This window comes from Gigantopelta aegis, chromosome 11, assembly GCF_016097555.1.
Source record: "Gigantopelta aegis isolate Gae_Host chromosome 11, Gae_host_genome, whole genome shotgun sequence".
Lineage (NCBI taxonomy): Eukaryota > Metazoa > Mollusca > Gastropoda > Neomphalida > Peltospiridae > Gigantopelta > Gigantopelta aegis.
Genome location: NC_054709.1, coordinates 23,084,046 through 23,092,081, shown reverse-complemented (window position 1 = coordinate 23,092,081; position 8,036 = coordinate 23,084,046).

Here is an 8,036-nt window from a genome sequence, read left to right as displayed (position 1 = left end):
AGAACATACTGCAGAATGTAGAAACCATGTATCTTTAACAGAACATACTGCAGAATGTAGAAACCATGCACCTTTAGCAGAACATACTGCAGAATGTAGAAACCATGCACCTTTAGCAGAACATACTGCAGAATGTAGAAACCATGCACCTTTAACAGAACATACTGCAGAATGTAGAAACCATGCACCTTTAACAGAACATACTGCAGAATGTAGAAACCATGCACCTTTAACAGAACATACTGCAGAATGTAGAAACCATGCACCTTTAACAGAACATACTGCAGAATGTAGAAACCATGCACCTTTAACAGAACATACTGCAGAATGTAGAAACCATGCACCTTTAGCAGAACATACTGCAGAAGGTAGAAACCATGCACCTTTAACAGAACATACTGCAGAATGTAGAAACCATGCACCTTTAACAGAACATACTGCAGAATGTAGAAACCACCTTTAACAGAACATACTGCAGAAGGTACCATGCACCTTTAACAGAACATACTGCAGAATGTAGAAACCATGCACCTTTAACAGAACATACTGCAGAATGTAGAAACCATGTAACTTTAACAGAACATACTGCAGAATGTAGAAACCATGTATCTTTAACAGAACATACTGCAGAATGTAGAAACCATGTATTTTTAGCAGAACATACTGCAGAATGTAAAAACCATGTATCTTTAGCAGAACATACTGCAGAATGTAGAAGCCATGCACCTTTAACAGAACATACTGCAGAATGTAGAAACCATGCATGTTTAGCAGAACATACTGCAGAATGTAGAAACCATGCACCTTTAACAGAACATACTGCAGAATGTAGAAACCATGTAACTTTAACAGAACATACTGCAGAATGTAGAAACCATGTAACTTTAGCAGAACATACTGCAGAATGTAGAAACCATGTAACTTTAGCAGAACATACTGCAGAATGTAGAAACCATGTATCTTTAACAGAACATACTGCAGAATGTAGAAACCATGTATCTTTAACAGAACATGCTGCAGAATGTAGAAACCATGTACCTTTAATAGAACATGCTGCAGAATGTAGAAACCATGTACCTTGAACAGAACATGCTGCAGAATGTAGAAACCATGCACCTTTAACAGAACATGCTGCAGAATGTAGAAACCATGTACCTTTAACGTTACCACCAATGGAGATTTATTTGAAGTACAACAACCCTAAGGACACCGGCAGGCAGCGACAAGTTAGACTGACCCGGCCGTTCAAACGTGAAGTGCGGCGATCATTTAGCGGGGCCGCCATGACTCCAGTAAATATATTGGCGGTCACCAAGTATATTTTTCATCTTTTGACTTCTTCCCTTTAGTTGGCAGGCACCGCGCGTCACGTGTCATCGACTTTTAACTAATCGCATCGTCTGCGGGGAACAGCCTGTCAACTTCGATGTAATAACGCGTTTTTCTTTTTACTTTGACGGTAACGGGTTAATAATAAGAATGAACTAAACAAAACCGAGAACAATACTTCGTATCTCGAGCAAAAATATCCAAGAGTGTTTGGAAAAAAAAAAGAAAAAAAAGAAAGAACTGGAACATAAAATATATGATTGGGTAAGTTTTATTATTATTATTATTTGTTATTGTTGTTGTTATTATTATTGTTGTCGCCGCTGTTACTATAATAATAATTATTATTATTATTATTGTTGTTGTTGTTTTGTTGTTGTTGTTGTTATTAGGATTATTATTAAATGTAGCGCTTATATGGTGTGTAGTAAATTTATATTACTAAGCACCGTTAATTAAAAGATTAAAACAAGAACATTTAAAAAATAAATAATTAAATATAAATTGTCTTTGCGTCTAGACACTTTAAGGCAAACAGACTTGTTGAACAGCGTTTTATTTTCTTATATTTTGTGTGTGTGTTCGTATCTCGATTGTTAAAAAAATATTATGGAGGAAATTACTACCGACTAATAGAAATGGTGGCTTTCACTGATTTTGAGTGTCCAAATAAAATTAATGGCAACTGCAAAATTCCGCAAAAACATTTCAGCATTTTGTATCTGCAGTGTTATCTTTAAAAGTTGCAATTACCAAGTTCAGGTTGAAGTTGAAGGTTTACAACTTATCAGCGTTATAACAAATAAAACATCAATATATATATATATATATATATGTATAGAGTAGTGAGCAAAGGCTGACAAGTTGCATATACCAGACGCATTAATTAAAACACGCATGTGTTCATGATATACAGTGTGTTTCGACTACTAAAGTCGACAACAGTACATTCTGACATCTCTGTTTCGACTTCGTACAAAATAAATGTAACACATTTAATCGAAATTTTTGTAATTTTAAAAAGACGTTTCCTTTACTTTTTACGTCAAACCTAGGTAAAATTAGTTAATGACGTTAACTAGTTAATAACTAGTTAATGTCGCAAGCGAGACTCGTGAGATATGATTGCAAACTTCACTCGATGAGATATAAATCATATTTGACAACAAAAAAGAGAAAAAAACAAAAAACCCTGAAATTTTCTATTTATTATATAACTTTTGGCAATTTACCTTTATTTTTAAAATGCCAGCAGCAAAATACTTCCGGCTTTCTTACAGTGAAGATAACACTTTCTACAGTGACGATAACACATTTCAGAGTGAAATTTTCACTGCAAAATGTGTTATCGTCACCGAGTGACTGATAACACTTTTATTTCACCGATATTTTAAAGGGACATTCCTGAGTTTGCTGCAATGTTTAAGATGTTATCGACTAAAAGAGACTTTTTAACGATTGTAATTACAATTCAAATATATTTGTCTGCATAAAATATTAGTGGCTGTATATTAAACATGTTTCTGATCGTTCTAATATTTGTACTGGGTTAAATTTTGTTTTATATCCGAATTGTTTAGTTTTTTCGTACGTACGAAGTTATTTGAAATGGAAATCCAGTTTGGGCTTCTTTCAAATATTAAAGCTGCAATGTCTGGTTTCAATCGTATACAGTCAAGTTCTAAGTTCAAATACAAGCATAACTGCACTTTTAATTCACTCGCAAGTTGTCGTCATTAACGCATATCGTCAAATGGTTACTAGCCAGTTAGAACAATTCTCGCCATTTTGTAATACCGAGCGCATTCTAACAGCCACTTCCTAGCAGCCAATTACGCTAGCAGCCACTTTCAGCAGACACGCATGGCGACGTTCTAAACACCGGACCATTACGCCTTTTATAATGTGTGTTGTGGTGTGGGCTATACGATACTAGTTGGACATCCTATATTACCGTAGTACAGACGGATTTTTAAAGTGATACTTCAGATATTATAAAAGTGCTTAATGAAATGGTTAAGTTGTATTTATACGGATATTAGTAACAATAAGACTGTGAAAATGAGTCTTGGTTGTTATTTTGTTTTTGTGTTGTTATTATATAAAGATACTCTTTAAAACTCTAAAATTCTTAAGTTGTAGTGAATAATTAAAAATTAGCATAACAGTGTGTATAAAAGTGTGTGAAATACAGATAACAATCGAAAGGCGTATGAGTCCGGTGTTTAGATCGTCGCCATGAGGGTCTGCTGAAATTGGCTGCTAGCGTAATTGGCTGCTAGAATCCGCTCGGTTTTTGTAATGCAACAATAGCTGAACCGTACTATTTTTAGCCCAGAGGGAGCCCGGCAAAAGTGTCCCATTTTCAAAATAGTGGGTTTATTTTTAACTTGGAAAAGCCAGTGTAGTGAAACCAATTCGGAGTGCGGCGTCTTATATGCACCAAACGTAATGGGATTTTCTGTTCTAAATGCTTAAATAATAAAAATATTCCAGACATAGCCGCTTTAAGACGACCAGAAACACATTGAATATACAGACACTGATATTCTAAATAAGAAAATATATTTAATATGTAAGTTTAATCGTAGAAATATTTTATTAGTCGGAAACATCTAACAATGCAGCAAACTCAGGGATGTCCCTTTAAGATATTTCACTAAATGTTATATAATAAACAGAGAATAACTAATCAATGACGTCGGGTATCTGCTTTATCCTGTGAAGGTAAGAATGGGAAATTCTGCGAGGCTCTGTCGAGTGGAATTTCTCATTCGGCCTGAACAAGATAAAGCAGATATCCGACGTCATTTACCTGTTATTATCTTTATCCTGCAGACCATAAAAATTAAGGGGAAAAGCAATTATTTCTGTTATTTCAGCCACATTGTACGATGATCTAGTAGAGGTCAAATGAGGGATTTTGTAATATAGGCTATGCGTGTGACGTCACATGAGTGACGTTAAAAGTCATATTGCTCCAGTAGCAGACTATGTCTTTGGTCTCACTACACATATCACTTCCGGGTGAGAGTTGATTGATGACGGTCCACTATAGTTCCTAATTGTGACACGTTATGGTTCACATATTCACTTCTAGGAATGGTGAAGAATTAAAACAACATGTATGTTTAATGGTTAGCCTTCTGGCTGTATATTGCCCATGTTATTTTGTAATATTGTGCATCGACTTTTTGGGACATGGGTATATAGCGCAAGAGACAGCCGGAGTGAATCGGTTAATGAACCACCTGTTCGGACCGGTACTACAGCCAGATGCGGTCATATAGCAAAAAACTGAGACGGAAATGTTCTCAATTTTGGAGTGAAAATATATGTTTATATAATGTATGTTCGCAGTGGTGTATGTTGTTAGTGCCAACAAGAACCCGTTCTATTGGCAATCTTCGTTTGAAGTTGGGCAATTTAACATGGCTGTCAATGGCAGATGACATCTGTGTAGTGAGACCTTTGCTTTATCCGATATCATATTCTGTTAATAGAAACTTTGGTTGCAGGATAAAAAACAAAACAAAAAACATCGGAGGCTGGGAGGGGCTGTTTAGTTCAATAGCGTTAAAGTAAACATTATTAACACGCTGACTAATACATATACTGATGGAAAGAAATAAGGGAACACATCAAATTGTATACTATATTTAATTCACTACTAGCGTAGTAATGTCTATATTTCATACCAAGTTGTAATGTGGGATTGAATGTCTATAGAGTTGAATGTGATGCCTATATGTTCCCAGTCAACTTCTGACAATATCAATTGATTTTTGATGCAGTCATTATTTCTTGTTGCTATCTGTGTGGTCCTTTATTTCTTTCCATCAGTATATTAACCGTTAGTGCATAGTTCCGTATTTTAGTTTATCTCACACGTGATTGAAATGTAATGCAAGTTAATGACTTGCTCTTGTTGCTAGTGATTTATGAATGGGTTGAGCCGTGATCGGCCTGAAAACCAGGGATGTGTCAAAACCCACACAGAAGGCGGCGCGACACTGGTTTCAAAGTATAACAGTGAAACCCTCTAAACCGGACACCAAACGGACCAAATAAGAAGTCCGGTTTTAAGAGATATTTCAAAAGGGACCATGAAAAACGTCCGGTTTTGAGGGAATTCCGATTTACAGAGAATCCGGTTTTGAGAGGTTACAGTTCGGATTCGTGTTCAATTCGGCGCAGCCGATTTAATCAGTCAATCGCTCGTGCTTACATTCATTGAAGATTCAAGCATGACTGTCTTGAGTACATTCTCCGAGATTTCCCCGGTGGATATGTCCAAGACGGGGGTTTATGGGGGTAATAAGGCTATTGAATTTACAATTTGAATTAGAAGAAGAAAAATATATATATATATGTATATGTATACATGTATATATATATATATATATATATATATATATATATATATATATATATATATATATATATATATATATGTATGTATGTATGTATCATTCATCTTATTCGCTGTCCACCTCCACATCCCAGTCCTTGTCTCTCCAACCGTGACAGATGCTTGTCTCATGTAGCATAGTTATTTATTAATCATTGCTGTCGGGAGTCAAACATTTGGTAATAATGTCTCAGATAGGAAACCCGCTACATGTTTCCATTAGTAGCAAGGGATCTTTTATATGCACCTCCCCACAGACTTGGATAACACATACCACGGCCTTTGATATACCACTCGTAGTGCACTGGCTGGAAAGAGAAATAGCCCAATGGGCCCACCGACGTGGATCGATCCTAGACTGACCGCGCATCAGGCGGACGCTTTACCACTGGGCTACTTTCCGCCTCCAGAATGGCTAAAGAGACAGATCGACTATACAGTTGACAACATAGTGAAAACCAGCTCGCTGTGACGAGTGTGTAGACTATGAGTTCGACTATACAGTTGACAACATAATGAAAACCAGCTCGCTGTGACGAGTGTGTAGACTATGAGTTCGACTATACAGTTGACAACATAATGAAAACCAGCTCGCTGTGACGAGTGTGTGGACTATGAGATCGACTATACAGTTGACAACATAATGAAAACCAGCTCGCTGTGACGAGTGTGTGGACTATGAGATCGACTATACAGTTGACAACAAAGTGAAAACCAGCTCGCTGTGACGAGTGTGTGGACACTGACGTCTGGCTGGATGTCACAACAAACTGGACGACTTGGATACACAATATACGGATGTCCTACAATTAACATGTAATTTCGAATTACGTCATAAAAGCATTTTTGCATCGAATAACAGGTTAAAAACTTAATTGTTTGTTCACACTACACTGTCATGATATGAAACGCACTAAGATAGCCTACTTTACACTAGTGCGAACACATGATTCGATGTGAAATCGATGCCAAACAAACCAAGATGCGAACCGGACTAGAGTGTCGTCGCTATGAAGTTTGCTCAGACAATACTATAAACGTATTTAGTGCGAAAACTATATATTCAAAACATCCTGTTCCTAAAATATGAAATGAAATTTAACTGTAAGAACTGGCCGCAATTATTTTTTTCTTTTCATACAAGTATGACCAAACATTTTAAAACAAATAATAATAATTAAAAAAACAACCAAAAAAACCCCTCATTTATATTTATTTTCGTGCTTATATTTAATGAATGTTCAAGCACGCTGTCCTGGGCACACATCTCAGCTATCTGTGTTGTCTGTCCAGGACAGTGGGTTAGTGGTTGGTGAGAGAGTCGGTGTAGTGGTCTTACTACAACACATTGAGGCATTAAATTATGTCTGGGCTGGAGCCGGTCCCGGGATGCGAACCAAGAATCTACATTTAGGTACCAGCCTTAAGTCAGATGGCTTAACCACTACACTATCGTGTGCACACTTTGGTTTTGGTTTTGGTTTTGGTTTTGTTGTTGTTTTGTTTTGTTTTAATTTTTATTACATGCATTTGTTTTCTTTTGCTTTGCTTTTTATTTTTGCTTTAATTTTTTGTCCACTATTATTTTCATTTAAAAAACAATATAAATACGTTTAATATATTTAATTTTACTATTCCAAACTCATAATAAAATCATGACCAACAAAATATGTTGTCTTATTAATAGCATAAACTGATGTGCACATTAATATTGCCTCGACGCGTGTTTTACTTTGCGGAGTTTATACCGCTCTTCAGCTTCTGAGACCGAAATAAATCTATTTCACTTTCATTAATGTCTTTTTGGAGAGCACTTCTTGGGGCAGGTAACTCCCGTCCCAGGCTGTACAGTCGCCGAGCGGTCATTGAGCTTGTGTTGGCGCTTTCTAACCTCTGGTCAAAACACTATATTGACGAAATCCCTTTGATCTTATTTTATAAACAAAATACCATTTGCTATAGTAGGAAATGATTCATAAAAATTAAGCGTTGACCTATATTTCACAGGATAACAATGAGTAGTCACTGATAGATAAAGAGATACCACTAGAGCACATTGATTTATTAATCATCGGTTATTGAATGTCAAACATTTGGTCATGTTGACCTGTAGTCTTAGAGAGGAAACCCGCTACAATTTTTCATTAGTAGCAAGGGATCTTTTATATGCACCATCCCACAGGCAGGATAGCACATACCACGGCCTTTGATATACCAGTCGTGGTGCACTGGCTGGAACGAGAGGTAACCCAATGGGCCCACCGACGGGAATTGATCCCGGACTGACCGCGCACCA